The sequence below is a fragment of the Diabrotica virgifera genome, chromosome 7 (genome assembly GCF_917563875.1).
Source record: "Diabrotica virgifera virgifera chromosome 7, PGI_DIABVI_V3a".
Taxonomy (NCBI): domain Eukaryota; kingdom Metazoa; phylum Arthropoda; class Insecta; order Coleoptera; family Chrysomelidae; genus Diabrotica; species Diabrotica virgifera.
The window spans coordinates 196,197,564-196,214,919 of record NC_065449.1 but is presented as its reverse complement, the minus strand read 5'-3'; the positions used below and the strand labels follow the sequence as shown (position 1 = coordinate 196,214,919).

General features: G+C 38.5%; 1 protein-coding gene across 1 annotated transcript in view; it reads left to right on the top strand.

The window, feature by feature from the left end:
- LOC114332297 (reversion-inducing cysteine-rich protein with Kazal motifs) overlaps positions 1 to 17,356 on the top strand; it is a 408,801-nt gene that overhangs the window by 238,153 nt on the left and 153,292 nt on the right. The gene's annotated exons all lie outside the window — the stretch shown is intronic.

Genomic DNA, 17,356 nt, shown 5'->3' with positions numbered 1-17,356 from the left:
TTAATGCATAACTTTTTCTTCAGCCTGTTTGCATCCACTCCTGGACAAAGGCCTCCTCATGAGCTCTCCACTCTTCTCTGGTTTGTGCAATTTGGTGCCAATTTCTCCCTACTTTGGCTTTAATGTCGCCTAGCCATCGTTTTTGTGGTCTTCCTCTACTACGACTGTGTTCGCGTGGTCTCCAGTGTACAATGTTTCTCGTCCACCTGTCGTTGTTTTGCCATGCCACGTGTCCTATCCAGTTCCATTTCATTTGCGCAATTCTTCCAATTACATCTTCCACCTTCATCCTGCTTGGGACAATGTATATATGTTACGGTAAGAGTAGATAATTAGTAATTAATGGTACCAGAGTCGACGGTAAATGTAGGAAATTATTTTCAATTATCTGCTTTTACCGGTAATTGTGTACAATTACCAAGGACCAGCGGTAAAAGTAAGTACATATTAAAATGATAAAATAAAAACAATAAACTCCAATAGCTATTCAAGAAGTGTGATTTTTATTGAACTGAATTAAAAACAATAAGAGACATTTTGTTTAACCTGAATTGAGCTTTTTTGCCTGAATTAACACTACTACGTTACTTACTTACTATTTGTTGTGACATGGCAAAGGCAAACTCTCATGGAACTTGGAAATACATAACATTCCACGTTTTTACATTTTTACACTTATCTGTTTTACATTTTATTTATTAATTTATTTATTACTTTTGCAAACACATCGCTGATAGTCTTGCCCGCCCGACAAAGATGTTTTTCTAACACACTCGCGCAATGAAATGTTTAGTTTTGGAGCCATGTCTAAAGAAATGACTGATTCCTTGCAGATGGTAAATTGATTTCTGCTATACAACTGTGGCAGTCGCTCTTCTGTAGTAGCCAATTCGTATAAATTATTTTACTTACTTACTTACTTAATCAGTAGACCCATTAGTACCTTTCGGTGTAGGGCCATTTATAATACAATTCATTAAATTACAATTCAATAAATTACAATATTTTACAATCTTCTGAATTGTCCTAGCTCTTAACGAACTTTCTCCATTCCTTCCTATTGGATGCCATCTGTGTTGCTTCCTGCCAAGTCTTACCCTTACTCTGCAGTATCTGCGAAATGTCACTGTTCCATTCTTTGATGGGCCTTCCTCTTCTATTCTTACCTATTGGTTTGGCTTCCCACACTCTTTTCACTTGTCTATCATTGTCCATCCGGGTTAGATGTCCGAACCATGCCAATTTTTTCTTCTTGATTGAGTCGAGTATCGGCTTGATTTTGAGTCTTTCTCTTATTTCTTCATTTCTGATTCTATCTGTTCTTTTTACTCCTATCGTTCTTCTGAGGTATTTCATCTCTGCTGCCTGTATTCTGCTCTGGTGTCTTTTGTTTAATATCCAATTTTCTGCTCCATATGTCACCGTAGGTCTATATATTGTTTTGTATATTGTCATCTTGGTCTTTGTTGATATTTCTTTGTTATTAAGGAATCCTCTATTTAGTGCTTGGAATAGTTTTCCTGTGTTTTCCATTCTGTTGTTAAGATCGTCCTCTATGTCTCCTTTGTTGTTGATTACTGTTCCTAAGTATTTGTATGAATTTGTCTGTATTAATTGATGTTGGTCTATCATTATTTCTATTTGATCTTCCGTCCCTTGTTTCCTTGATATTTTCATTATCTGAGTCTTCTCTTTGTTTACGTTTAAGTTGTATTTGCTTGCTTCTAGGTTCCATTTCTCTAAGTTGTATTTCAGTTTTTCTGCTGTTTCCGCAATTAATACTATGTCGTCTGCAAATATACACATCTCAGCGTGTATCATTTGCATTCTGTTCCAACCGATGCAGTATTTCTTGAAAGTTTTCTTACATTCTTTCACTATCTCATCTATTACATTTATGAATAGCACTGGGCTGAGACTTCCCCCTTGTCTAACTCCTTGAGTTGTTTCAAATGGTTCTGACTGTATATTTAACATTCTTACTGTATTTGTTGTTTTCATGTATATACTCTTTGTTGCTTCTATCAGTTCTTCGCTTACTTCCTTCTTCTTTAGGCTTTCCCATATATCTTTTCTTTTGACTGAGTCGAAGGCTTTTTCCATGTCTATAAAGCTCAGGTATATTTCTCTATTTTTCTTTAATGCTTTTTCTATTACTTGTTGCATGGTAAATATATGGTCTTGTGTGTTGTGTCCTTTCCTGAATCCACTTTGTACGTCCTCTAATTTATGTTCTATTTCTTTTCTGATTTTCCTTTCTATTATGGTTTCGTATACTTTTGCTGCTACACATAGTAGTGATATACCTCTATAGTTCTTACAGTCTCTTGTGTTTCCTTTTTTGTATATAGGTATAATTACTGCATTTGTCCATTCTCTGGGTATTACTTTTCTCTTCCATATTAGGTTATATATGTATAACAATTTTTCTTTTGCTTTTATTCCTATATATTTCATCATTTCTGGTGCTACTTCATCGCTTCCTGGTGCTTTTCCAATCTTTATCTTTCTTATTGCTTCTTCTAGTTCTTCTTTTTCTATAGTTTCTGGATTTTCCGTGTTTCTTATGGATACTCTCTTTATGTGGCTTTCCTTCTCCATTGTGTTCACTTGATTTCCATTCAGTAACAGCTGGAAATGTTCCCTCCATCTTTCCATTATTGTTTTATCGTCATTTATTATTATTCCTTCCTTGTTCATTATTTGTTTCAGTTTCGTTTCTTTGTTGCTTCTTAGGTTTTTCAGTGTTCTATAAAATAATTTTACGTTTTCTGTGCTGTTTTCTTCCATTTTTTCTCCGAATTTTTCCCAACTTTTCTTTTCCTCTTTCCTAACTATCTCTTTAACTTTTGTTCTTTTTCTCTTATAATTTTCATATTTTTGTTGTGTTTTGTCTTGTATGTATTCTTTCCATAATTTCTTCTTTTCTTTTATTTCTCTTTTCACTTCATCGTTCCACCAAGACTTTCGTTTCCCTCTGTTGTTATTTCTTGTGGTTCCACATATTGATTTAGCTGTTTTTATCATCGCATTTTTAAATTTTCCCCATTCTTCTTCTATTGTTTCTGTTATTATTTGTTCATTGTCTATTTCTTTCTCTAGCCCTTCTGTGTATCTTATTTTCGTTGTTTCTTCCCTTAGTTTATAAATTTTTATTATTTCTTTGTGTTCTCTGTTTATGTTCTCATTTCTTTTTATTTCTTTTCTTTTGCTTTTGAATGTGGTTTCTAGTAGATAGTGGTCACTACCAATTTCATAACTCCTTTTCACCCTTACGTCTCTTATCCAGTTCTTCTCTGTTTTTTGCACTATAGTATAGTCTATAATTGATTGTTCGTCTCTTGATTTGACTTCTCTTGTGATCTTGTGTATCCTTTTATGTTGGAAGTGTGTGTTCATAATCACCAGGTTATTGTCTAGACAGAATTCAAGTAGTAATTTTCCATTTTTGTTTATTTTTTCCTCCCCATACGGTCCGATGACATTGTTCCATTTTTCTGCTTCTTTCCCCACTCTACTGTTCATGTCTCCTGTGATCACCATTTTCTCTGTACAATCATTTATCACTTCTTGTAATTTGTCCCAGAACTCATTCTTTTCGTTTTTTGTTGCGTCTTCATCTGGTCCATAGCATATGATTAGGTTTGTATTGGTTTCCTCTGTATCCATATATATGTCTACTCTTAGTATACGTTCGTTGTAATATATCCAATTTTTTACTTTGTTGATACTATCCTTCTTAATCAGGCACGCTACTCCTGCCTGAGCTCTCTTCGTTTCTTCCACTCCACTGTATATTAGTAACATTCCGTTTTCTAATATTATTGATCCTCTTCCTTTTTTCTTTGTCTCTGTTATAGCTACTATTTCAATGTTCTTATCTCTAATTTCTTCCCCCAGTTCTATTTCTTTCCCATTTATACCTCTTACATTCCATGATGCCATTTTCAAAATTGTTCTGTTCTTTTCTATGTTTAAGTTGTACTTCAATTTGTTTTTCCTTACGTTTGTGTTATTATCTTTAAATCTGGTCATGTCCCTGTTCTTTGCCTGTTTTGTTTCTCGGTCCATCATTGTGTTTTCTACAGCTAGTTTTTTGAACAAGTTGGTTCTGTATTGTATGTTACTTTTTCTATCCGGCTTGTTTTTTGGTTCCATTTCCACTTAATGTCTTCAATAATTATGAATCCATATCCAATTTTTGTCCTTTTCCCATTAGTCTTTTCCTCTGCTGCTATCTTCCTAAGGTTTCTTTGTATTTCTATCTCTTTTAATGTTAGGTCACATTCTATATATACTCTATGTTGTTTATAGCTCATTAGTTTACCCTTGGCTTTCAGTATTTTCATTTTATCTTCGAATTTTTTACATTCTATAACACACATTGTTTCATTTATCTTTTGTACCCTATTTATTTCTGATTTTACTCCCATTTTTGCTTCTATGAAGTTCTCTATTTGCTCTGTTCCTATTGTGTCTAGTGGTAAGCCTCTCATTATTAGGTTATTTTTCTTCTTTTCTTTCTGACATGCTTCCAAGGTTATTTCTATTTTATCTATTTTTTGTTTCATCGTAGCCATTTCTTTCTTTAGATTTTCATTTTCTCTTATTATTTCTTTCATTTGCAATTTGTATTCATTATTTTCCTTCCTAATTTCTTTTAGTTCCTCAATCATATTACCCATTGTATTTTTTATATCTTCCAGGTCCTTGTTTTTCTTTTTGTTATCGCTTGCTAATTGTCTCATTAGTTCCATCATTTCGTTCTGGCTGCTGGTTTCATTCGTTGATGGTTTCGACCTGTCTGGTGTTCGGTTCACTTTTCTACTCCTGCTAAATATATCTGGCTCCTCTTTGCTTTTTCTTTTACCGTCCTCATTAATGCTATCATTACCATCCGCCATCTTTCTTCCTATTCAAATTATTAAAGTAGGTATGTATTTATAAATACAAATATTAAATCAAATTAAAACCTACTTGATTAAATCAAATTAATTAAATTTTTTACTTTAATTACAAAATATTTATATATTATTCAATTTTTTTTACTTTAATTATAAAACTATTTAAATACCATTTAATATCTTATTTATTTATTTATATCAACAATTAATGTTCACTTGAATAAATTAGATTTATCAACAATGTCTTCTTCTTATCTTCAATATCTTCTTATTCTTCGATATCTTCTTATTCTTCAATATCTTCTTATTCTTCAATATCTTCTTGTTTTCGTTCAGAAAGCCGACTCTGTATTTTTCGATAGATAGATACCGAAGTACCTTAATTATAATTAAATCAATTTATTAGTAATTACCACTGCTGAAAGCAGCTTCGGCTAGTCCACCCATAGGACCTTGACTTCTTATCAGTGCCAAAAAACTTGACTATGACTGTAATTATTTTACTGTTAGTAGTTAAAATATAATTTTATTAAAACTAGGTTAGATTAATAATGTATGGATCTTACTTTCAATATTCTTTTTAAATTTACACTGTAAATTTCTTAACTCACTTATTTACACTTTGCAAATAATTTGGTGATTTTTCTGCTCGCAAAGCTTCAGTATTTGAAGTTTTTTTGCGGAGCGGATTTAAATCGACCTCACTGTCTCTTTACCAGGACCGGTCTCCATAAATAAATTATTTTAAACACTCATAAAAACAGCCAAACGTTTTTGATGTTCTAAGCATTTTCTTCGCTTGCTTTTCAAGACCTTCCTTTGCACGTGTCCGTTTAATTACAACAGAAGCTCGCCTCCCTGAAATTTGATTAGAAAATAGTTCTTTTAGAATCGCATTAGATTCATTCACTGATGGTTGCGCAGGTTTTTCAGGTTCTTGTTCTGTTAAAAGCTCATTTGGCTCATCCACTTCTGCTTCTTCACATTCTTCGGAATCAGGACCTGACTGGGTTTCTTCTACTTGTTCTTCTATTTCCAAATCTTCTTCGGTCGAAATATTTTCTAAAGCATCTTCTGGCAGTGATGGAGTTTTAAAACCAATTTTGGCAGAAACCCAAAACATAGCTTCATACGGACTGCACTTGATGTCAGAAGGGTAAGCTCGGTTCTTGGCGAATTGTACAGATCGAAGACCCTCTGACATCCATTTCCAATGTCTTTATTCGCGACAAATCTTTGTGACTGACTGTTTCTTGACTTACCGTGCACTATCTTCAAATCTTTCCACATGGAACACAGTTCTTTTATAATTATGTTGGAAAATACTCGTCCATTGTCGCTTTGAAAGATGCTATTAGCTCCAAAGGCACAAAATATGTCAAGAAGAACTAATGCAACTTATTCTGCACGTTGAGTTTTCAACTGCCGTAATTGTACAAATTTTGTACAAAAAGTGATTTTGGTAGACAAAAATAAACTTTAATTAATTATCTGCTTGGGGTTGCATATCTATAAGTCTATTTGACATTTATTACTCATTTCTTTTTTTTTTTTGACAGAATAGGTTTCACTACTAAATTTTTTTTGGGAACTTTAGATTTTTTTCTCGCAAGTTTCACACAGATCCAAATAAACCGTTATGATTTCTATATGTATTGTGGCATTTCGCTTACGTGTCGATTATAATTTGAATTTCTTACTTTTATTTGAATTACCGGTAAAAGTAGGAAATACAGGGATTTTACAGAAAATTTCCTACATTTACTGTCGACTCTGGTAATTATATACAATTACCGGTAATTGTGTACAATTACCAGATTTTCTACTTTTGCTGTAACTTATACGTTGAATAAATCCCAAATAATGATTTACAAAGTACTGTTCTTACGATGTCAATTGGACCAGAAGCATTTTTGGGGTCCGGTCAATAATTCTACGAAGAGCATAGAAATAAAGATAAACCATATAAACATTTGCTTGCTTCAAAATTGATCACTCCAGTAACAAGTCTCTCGGTAGCCGCCGAAGAGACAAGACGTGCAGAGTGCGGACGAGCAGCAGTAGCATCGCAACAAGTCGAGGAGAGGGAAGTGCTTTAGTGTAACGTACTTCTTAGTACGGCTGTGAATGTAAGCACAGCAACACTAGAGCGCTCGCTCTCGCTAGACGCGAAGACGTGGAAGCAGAGGCAAAAGCCAACCTCTTGGATGTGGTGAAACTCAGGAAGTTTGATTTCATTGAATTTTCTGAGACATTGCAAACAAGGGTTGGAAAGCAGAATAAGCAATAGCGGGCTCGACGTGAGCCCGCTACGGGATACTCTCTGTGCCTCCGATAGGAATGGGTACAGTTTAAAACACTGTACCTCGACACTGCAAGGTGTAGTTATTTAGAATACATCTTGCAGCCCCGGCCCCTAAGGTCAGAGAGTTGAGAAAATCAAGAGGATCCCGTACCTAGTTCTGTCTAGGTACGAGAACTACCGCGCTGTTGTGCAGGGAGCCAACCCTGAAGTCGATGTGGTGTCGGGCCAATCGGCTGAAAAAAAGGCTTCTTCTAAAAGTTAGGTTACCGCTCCCAACCAAAGATGACACGAGTCAGATCTCGGTCACCCCCCAGATCCAAGGCGCTTTCCCCGCCAAGATATGCAGACTCTAAAGAGTCCCTCCTGTTACAGCACCCTGAAGAGAGCAGCGATGACCACTCGAGCGACCAGGAAGATGGCAAAGACGGTTTTACGATCCAAAATCGTAGAATAAGAAAAAAGAAGAAGAAGTCAAAAGGCAAGGACTCCACGCAGAACGTCGAGACCACCGAGAACGTCACCGAAGCCACCCAGGAAGTCGAGGATTCCCAGAACATCGAGGCCACCCAGGAAGTCGAGGACATGGACGAAGACGTCCCAGGCGCCGAAGGCGGGGGCACTACCAAACGTCAGCGGTTTGAAGAGGATGCCGCCAGCGAAGACGAGCTGACAAGGGCCAATGCAGAAATCAACCGACTCAGAACCCTGATGAAAGAATTTGCAGCAAACGTTGATGCAAACAACAAAAAATACGAAGAGGTGATCGCACAACAGAAGGCAGAGATCAAAGAGCTGAATACGGAGATTCGACGAATGAGCGAAAAGATGGATGCCAGATTCGACGAGTTGATAGCTCTCCAGAAACAACTCGCAAAGAAACCGGAGAAGAAAAACCCCGAAAAGACGGACAAAAAGCCACCAGTAGAGCAGCCTGCCACCAAAAAGATGACCACCGAGCAGACTCGACCACCCAGCCAGAAGGCTACCACCTCGACGAAGGAGGCGTCCACCCAACAGAGGAAAAAGAGAAAGGAAGAGTTTCCACCCCTGGTGACACACCTTCCACTAACCGACGAGGAAGACGCCGCATGGACGTCCGACCAAGAAAAAGCCATGAAACTAGCTCCCCAGGTACAGCTACCCCTCCCCGAGGAACCAGTGCCATCCACGAGCACAGATAGGGACGCGCTTGCCGCTTCCAGTCAAACTGATACAGTGTCAATGGAAACAAACCAAAACGAAGAAGAAGCCGTGTTACCTGAAAACCAGGTAACACCATACAGAAAACCGCCTGTAATTAAGTTACAGAGTGTCAGCGAGACAGGGGCTATTCTTACCATAGCCCAGGGCAAAGGCATCATCACCACAAACAAAATCTCCAGAAGTGGCAGAGAGACGCTCATCCAGGCTAAAAGCCCGGATGACTACAGAAAGATGACAAGGATAGTGGAGGAATATGCAGAAGCATACGCCGCCAAAGAGAAAAAGAGGCTACAATGGATAGCCTTTCCACTCGACGAAGACAGGAAACCAAAATTAGTGTTACGAGGATTGCCCACGAATACCACCGAGAAGGCAATCCAAGAAGACATGGCAAACCAATATGGAATAACCTGCCACACAGCACGTAACATGTCTACGAGAGTAGGGAAAAGGAGGCCACTACCCATGTTTGTCATGACACTGGATCAGGAAGACGTGGAAAAAGCAAAGCGGGTAACGAACCTGTGCCACATGAAAGTTGTGGTAGAGGACCTACGCAAGGCAGCAGGACCGACGCAGTGCTTCAACTGCCAAGGGTACCATCACGCCCAGAACTCGTGTCACAAGGACCCGAGATGTGTGAAGTGCGGCGAAGAACACCACTCAAAGCAGTGCCAGAGAGCCAGAGAAGTCAAGGCAACGTGTGCCAACTGCAATGGGAGCCACCCAGCCAACTACAGAGGATGTCCTAGGTGCCCAACCTGGGGGAGGCCCCCACCACAGAGGTCACAACAGCGACCACCACCAAACCGAAGACAGCAGGCAACCGGGGTATCCTACGCGCAAGCCACGCAGGGAGACCAACCAGCGCAGAACAACACACCGTCCAACCGACCAACCCTCCCAGACGAAGAGTACCTAGTCAGGATGGTCACAAACATCGTGACTAAGGTAGTCCAAGAGGTGATAATCAGCACCAGGCAGGCACAGAACTAATGGCAGAGAGGGGATACTTGAGGATAGGCTCCTGGAACCCGGGCGGCATAACCACAAATCAGAACATACTAGATGAACTCGCCAACAGATACGAGATGGACATCGTAGCAATTCAGGAAACAAAACTGACCAACAACTTCAACCTAAAGTTTCCTGGATACGACGTATATAGGAACGACCTCACTAGAAGATCAGGAGGAACGGCCATCCTAGTAAAGAAGGGTATTAGACACACCAGTTACACTACTCCACCACTGGTCAACATGGAAGCCACAACAATAGAAGTTAACATGAGGCAAGGCGCAATAAGGATCACATCAGCCTACGTAAGACCACAAGACCCTTTAATGGACGATGACCTAGAGCGTTCCTAAACATCGCCGAACCATCCATCATAATAGGAGACCTGAATGCAAGATCCCCCAACTGGAACGACAGAGCTACGAACAGAAATGGACGACTACTAAACAGATACATAGAAAACAACGAAGACACAATGGCAATGGGCCCAGAAGAACCTACCCACTACCCAGGAAACGCACTTCCGACACACATCGACTTAGTTGTAGCCAAAAACCTAGGACTGCAATCAGAACTAATCACGCTGGACGAAGGATCAACTGACCACCACCCCATCCTACTAGAAATCGGAACATGGGAAGAGACAAACCCGCCAAAAAGAACAAAAAAGAAAATAAAGTGGACTAACTACAAAAGGTTAGTAAGTGAAGGAATAAACATAGTGCCAGTAATAAACAATCCAGAAGAAATAGAAGGAAAAGTCCTAGAGTTCGAAAATATCATCCAAGAGGCAATTAGAAACAGCACAACAGAGGAAGATGTCGAGATATTCATGGGAAGGTTCAAAGACATACCACAAGAAACACAAGAGTTGATAAGGGAAAAAAATAGAGCAAAGAAAACAGCAAGAAGAACAAGAAACAGAGTAGATAAATCCTGGGCAAATATTTTAAATAGGGAGGTCCAAACGGCCCTAAAACTCCACCGTAGCGAAAAATGGGACAACTTCGTACAAGAGATGGAAGAACAAGACTCAAACATGAGAAATGTCTGGAAGCTCCAGAAAATGCTGAGAAGCGACAAGAAACCCATCCCCCCACTACATGGAAGATACGGCATGGTATACACCATAGAAGACAAAGCAGAGGCGATGAGGACTACACTCGAAGATGAATGCAGACTGAACTTCCACCAAGACGAAGACGACGACTTCCTGGAAGAAGTCGAAGAACAAGAAGAAGGACCAGAAGACCCAGAGGACTTCATCCCCCCAACATCACCGGAAGAAATCAATGAACATATCAAAAATAGTTCACCGAGAAAAGCGCCTGGCCTCGACGAAATAACCAACAGAGCCCTAAAATATTTGCCCAGAAAAGCTATAGTGTATTTCACAAATATTATAAACGCAATATTAAGATTCAAGACATTCCCAAACAGATGGAAAGAGGCCCGAGTCATCATGATTCCAAAACCTGGCAAGAATCACACATTCCCACAGAACTACAGGCCAATCAGCTTACTTCCAGCGATCAGCAAGATAGTGGAAAGAATCATCCTAAGCAGACTGCAAGCGGAAACAACCCGACTAAATATCATCCCAGAGGCTCAATTCGAATTTAGAGCAGAGCACTCCAGCGAACTACAAGTCCTCAGGCTAACCGAGTACATAGCAGCCGGTTTCAATGATAAGCAGTACACTGGAGCAGCGTTCCTGGATGTAAGCAAGGCATTCGACAGAGTCTGGCACAAGGGGCTCCTATTCAAAATGCGGGATTACGGGTACAGCGGAGCGATGACGAGGCTAATCTCGTCGTACTTGGGCGGCCGGAGGTTCAGGATTCGGATAGGACAAGTCCTGTCCGAACTCGGAATCCCGGAGGCTGGAGTACCACAGGGAGCGGTCCTGTCACCCCTGCTGTACACGATATACACCGCAGATGTACCTAGAACACCAGGTACCCTCATGAGCCTCTACGCCGACGATACAGCAATAGCGGCCAAGCATAGAAACGCAGATATAGCAGTGACCAACCTACAAACTGCACTAGAAGAAATTGAAGCATGGTGTATCAAATGGAAGATAGCCATAAATTCAGAGAAAACACAAGCGGTTCTATACAAGAAAGGGAGACAGCAGCCAGAGGAACAATTGAGGGTGCAGAACAGGCCCATCGAGTGGAAAAACGAAGCCAAATACCTAGGAGTCATTATGGATAAAGGATTAACCTTCCAAAAACACGTAGAAGCCACAGTCCAGAAGGCCAACATAGCAAGAGCGAATCTAAGAGGACTCACAGGCAGAAAAAGTAAACTAACACTCAAAACAAGGTTAAGATTGATAAATAGTATAATCCTACCGGTATTAACTTATGCGTCTCTCGCATGGGGACACGTATGTAATACACACAAGAAGAAGATCCAAGCAGTCCATAACAACAGCTTGAGGGAGGCCGTCAGAGTCCCAAGATATGTAGCTGAAAGATTCCTCTTCAGAGAACTCCAACAGGTGAGAGTCACAGAAACCATGACAGACAAGGCAAGGGTCAAATTCGCAGAGTTAGAACATCACCCAAATTACATACTGCGAGAGACGCTAAGATACGACGAGTTCCACCGATGGAAGCACAGACGCCCGAAACAACAAATTATAGGATAAACTAAAAGTGATAAGTGATAGTAGTGTGTTCGTAGCTCGAAACAAGTGCCGAAGATAGCGTTACCCACGAAGTCCAAGTACCACGACCACCTCCAAGGTAAGCAAATATTAGAAAATTAGAAGGGCCTTAAGCCCCCAAAAAAAATTATATAAAATAAAAAACGGCGAAAGCCCCCAAAAAAATTAAAAAAACCAAAAACACAAAAAAATTAGAGCATCGAGTCATCGGGCGGGGCCCAGCAGGGCCCAACAGGGCTCAGTGGGGCTCGGCACGATGACTCGGGGCCCAAGCAAGCAATTTTTAGTACCGCGGATAAGTTATTAAGAAGATAAAGGCATAGAGCGCATCACGCTGGGCCTAGTTATTTGCATTCGATTAGGGTACCACAGTGGAATCTTATTACCCAGGGTTCCATTGTGAAGAGCATTTGGCTACGATAGTTGTGCCTCCATCGCGCATCAGCGTGCTATGGGGGGGAAAGGGATGGCCTGGGGCATTGGAGCGAGGTGGGGTGATCCCTGTATAACTCGGGTCAAAACACCTCGCCCCAATGACTTGTTACACCCGAATGTACTCCTTCGAGAGGGTGAACAAATCCCACAGGTCGGGTTAAATCAAATTGCTTGCTTGCTTGCAAATTGATCACTCCTTGTATTAGTCCACATGGACGCGGGTGTGGCTTATTAATTGGTCAAATTGTTCGGAAGTGCTTAGGCTCAAATCATATCGTTATCTGGTCAAAATACCTTCTCATGTTTCAAAGGCGGCAAGCAATATAAACACTAAATAAACAGTGTCGTCGTCATAACTTACAATTATTTTATTTTTATAATACATTTTTTGTCTCATTTCTTTAGTACTTAAAAAATGAATAAGCACATTAAATTGCATTTGTAAGTATTATATACTTTTAATGATCAATTTTAAATTTTATTGTATTGTATTATACTGAAACTGTATTGTTTATACAGGATGTCCCATATATTATGCGAGATTTAATGACGTCAATTTGCTCAGTCCGCTGATTGGATAATGTAATTAATGGAATTTTTCATGTTTCATATTTTTATTTTTTCCATATTTTCCTTTGTATGCGTCTATGTCTAAGAGCCATATATGAGGAGAGGGAGTGTACATTGATTGAAGACTCTTGATTTTAGGTATTGGGGGTATTTTTTTTTTCTTTAGAATAAAAGACAGTTTTCCGAGTGATGCCCAGGCCAATCTTATTATTTTTTTTTATTTTTTCGGTCTGATTTTTTTTTATTTAATTTAGTGATTTGTCCTAGAATATCTCTTTTACTTGCTTTATTCTTGTTTGTGCCACTGTAATTATTGGTTCTCCTTGTTGATTGGTCATGGCTTTTGTTTTACTGTAAGCGATGTTCAGTCCCATCTTTGTCGATTCACTATCTAGTGCTTCCATCATTCTTGGTAATTCTTCACTATTTTCTGTTTTAATACAATATATATACTTACAAGTCAAAAGTGACATTTGGAAAAATTGTGTAGCTCAAGTTCAAGTAAAATAAAAATATTATCTTGCTTTGTCACCAATATTAATGTCTTCTTCTTCTTTTCCTTCTTCTTCTTCTTGTGTAGACATGACTGTCTGTTTTTCAATGTGGCTCCAGTAAGTTGTCATTCCATCGTTTTCGTGGTCTTCCCACTTAGTTTTGGATCCCGCGTATGAAAAAAAAGTTGATTAATAGCAAGCTGAAAATTTTTTAATAGCTTAAGGGTGTGTAGTTGGAGAAACTTTGATATATGGGAACACTGGAATAGGGGAAGTTTTAATTGTGGAACAGGTTAAAAATTTGGAACGGCCAGACCACGAAAACAGCACATGTATTTTGTCGACAGAACAGACTTAAACTCTCCGAACAGAGATTAAACTCTCATGCAAAAATCAGCCTACTATTTATCACCAAATGGGCGTTTTAATGAGTGGAACATGTAGAATATGTCAAATGACAGGAATCATGACAGCTGATAAATAGCAGTCTGATTTTTGCATGAGAGTTTAATCTCTGTTCGGAGAGTTTAAGTCTGACCGTTCCAAATTTTTAACCACAATTAAAACTGCCCCTGTTACAGTGTTCTCATATATCACAGTTTTTCCGACTAGACACCGTTTAAGCTATTAACAAATTTTCAGCTTACTATTAATCAACTTTTTTTTTTTTCATACGCGGGATACAGACCTAACTGATCGTCTTCCTATTGGGGAACCATCTCTCGCCGTCCTTACTACTTTGTTTTTTGTCATTTGGCTCATGTAGTTGTTCCATTATACTCTTCTGCTTTTTACCCAGTTATTGATGTTGTCCACCTTGCATATCTGTCGTATATCTGCACTTCTACCTCTTCCCATATCCCATCGATTTTCAAAGTATTTTCATCTCTGCTGTTTCTAGCATTCTTTCTGTCCTTTCTGTATCAAGTCGTGTTTCTGCCGCGTATTTATGTCATTATTGGTCTGATAACTGTTGTGTAAATTGCGCCTTTCACTTCTTTTCCAATATTGGTGTGGTAGTTATAAACACGACAAGTGTCGAATCAAGTTCTGAACACACGGATAGTGATATATTTCAACTTGTCAAAAATATGTCCTATGTATAGTATTTTTACTACAAAAGCGATATTACGTAGGTCAAAATTTTTGACGTAAGAGAACTGTCAAAACATTAGAATGTGAATTTTCATTATTGCCATGTTTATTATAAACATGGATATAATGAAGAGTCACATTCTAATGTTTTGACAGTTCTCTTACGTCAAAAATTTTGACCTACGTAATAGCGCTTTTGTAGTAAAAATACTATACAGTAGTAAAAGTGATCTCTTCATTAGTCATGAATTAGACAATTCGACTGGAAGAGGAATTGTTCGTTTTCATGTATTTTATGTGTATATTCAAAGTGTAGTCTTATTTCTTTAGTTCTCAAATTAATAAGCACGTTAAATTTCATTTGTATTATGTATTTTTAATTATCTTTGGTGTCAATTTCAGAAAGAAATGTGAACAGTTAACAACATTATTACTGTTTAACAAATATTGAACCATAATTTAAAAATAAAAGTTTACTCATTAATTTCTATTGCGCCGCCTATGTTTTACAAACGGTGCCGACAATCGGTGTCGAATTTTGTTTTTATACTGGTCCAACTGACATCGTAAGAACAGTATATATATTGATTGATAATCATGATTCGAGAGTGCTCCTCGTAACATTAAAGTGTCTTGATTTGTTTATTTCTAGTGCATCTTAACTGTGATTTTAGTATAGTTCCATTAATTTCATAATAATACGTTGCTTAGAAAAGATTGCAGGTTAGACATGTCAGTCTGTGCAAGTGGATAAAATTCTAACGCGCGGTATTTTTTATTGTTCAAAGCAATTTGTTCTTAAAGTGCCCTCTACTCAATGAATGATGGCTACTACCATTGCAAATTTTTGCCTGTCTTCAGATGTTCGTATTAGCTGTTCAAAATTTAGTTCTGACGATTGTCGGATGTTTCTTAGCCACGATACTATTTTCCTTCCTAGTCCCCTCTTTCCCTCGATCTTTCCTTTCACTATAAGTTGAGCATATTGGTACTTATTATTTCTTAGTATGTGGCCTAGGTATGATGTTTTTCTCACTTTCACTGTGTTGAAAAGTTCTTATTCTCTGCCTATTATATGCAGAACTTCGTTTGAACTATGCGATGGCCATGAAATGTTGATTGCTGTTTTAGGTTGCTGTTTTAGGGGTCTCCGTTTTAATTGCATAGATAAGAGTCGACCATTTTGATAAAGGTAGTCAAATTTCGAGTTTTATTCGACAATCACATAGCAGTCTTTTGTTTTTTTCGAAAGATTTTCTGGTCTTTTCTATTTTCGATCTTATTTCTAGATCAGGATTTAGACTCTTATTAATCCAACACCTCAGGTACTTACTCACCTTAGTGACCTCTTCTAAATATGCCCATTTATTTTGCAAGATTTGATATCACCTTGGTTTTCTTAATGTTTATTTTTAATTAAAAAAAATAAACAATTTGGAACAGGAAAAAATATTACTCTAATTAGTTTATTATATTTATTTGTTCTTCTTTTGAAATTTCATACGTGTGCATTTTTCACTTCAGTTTGTCAACGCTTATTGGATTTTAGACTTCGACTAAATCAGCGTTTCCCAAATGTTGGGTCGCGACTCGCGACCCGGTACCGGGCCACGAAAGCAAATCGCCGGGTCGCGTCGCCTTGCCGTTTCAGATCTTCAAGTGAACATGAACATATTTTACACTGCGAAGTGCGTTGGCTATCAAAAGAGAATGTTTTAAAAATACTTATTGAATTAAAGGAAGAAATTTCAATATTCTTAGAACAACATCCACCAACGGCAATGGATGCAATGTTTCAATTTAAAGACAGTTTTCCTGACGCCAATTTGTTAATCAAGGTAGCCTATCTTTGTGATATTTTTGAGTTCTTGAACAATTTAAATATAATATTACAAGATAGCAATTAACTGTATTTAAAGTAGAAGAGAAGGTGGAAGCTGCAACAAAAAAATTTATATTTGTGGACACGTCGCGCGGAAGCAGGAAATTACAAAGCTAACAGAACCACAAAAAGAGTATACCTGACGTGAATTCATTGTCGGATGAGATTTCAGCGGCTTTCAAAGAACACCTGCTAGGACTGGTGGTAAATCTGAAGGAATGTTTTTCCTCCATCCACAGCAACCAATCATGGATAAGGAATCCATTTACAATGGATAGGACTTCCGGATTTAGATATGGAGTCAGCAGTTGAACTATCGTGTGATAGGGCCATAGATATAACAGAATAGATTAGCCCAGTTCGAAAAATAGCGTAACGGGAAACAGTTCGGGTCGGTGGTCTATCTGTCTCTATCTGTCTCTCTCTACCGGCGCTTAGCTTTCTCTCTCTAGCATATGATGGCCGCCGCCTGTGTGTCACTGTCGTTCCGTTATTCCCGCCTCTTGGTAGATACGCTCACACTCGCACGACAGACAAAGATAGCTAGACCACCGTACTTGATATCGGCGTTACACCCCGATGCATTGAGTGGCATATGACTAGCCTGATCTATTTTCTTTACATATCTCTGGATAGGGCACTCAAAGACATATTTCACAAAATACAATCGATATATTTTTAGATATATACAATCGATATATGTCTTGCCGCCAGGAGTACCCCGTTTTAGCAGAAAAAGCGATAAAGTTTCTAATTCCTTTTGTTACGATCTTT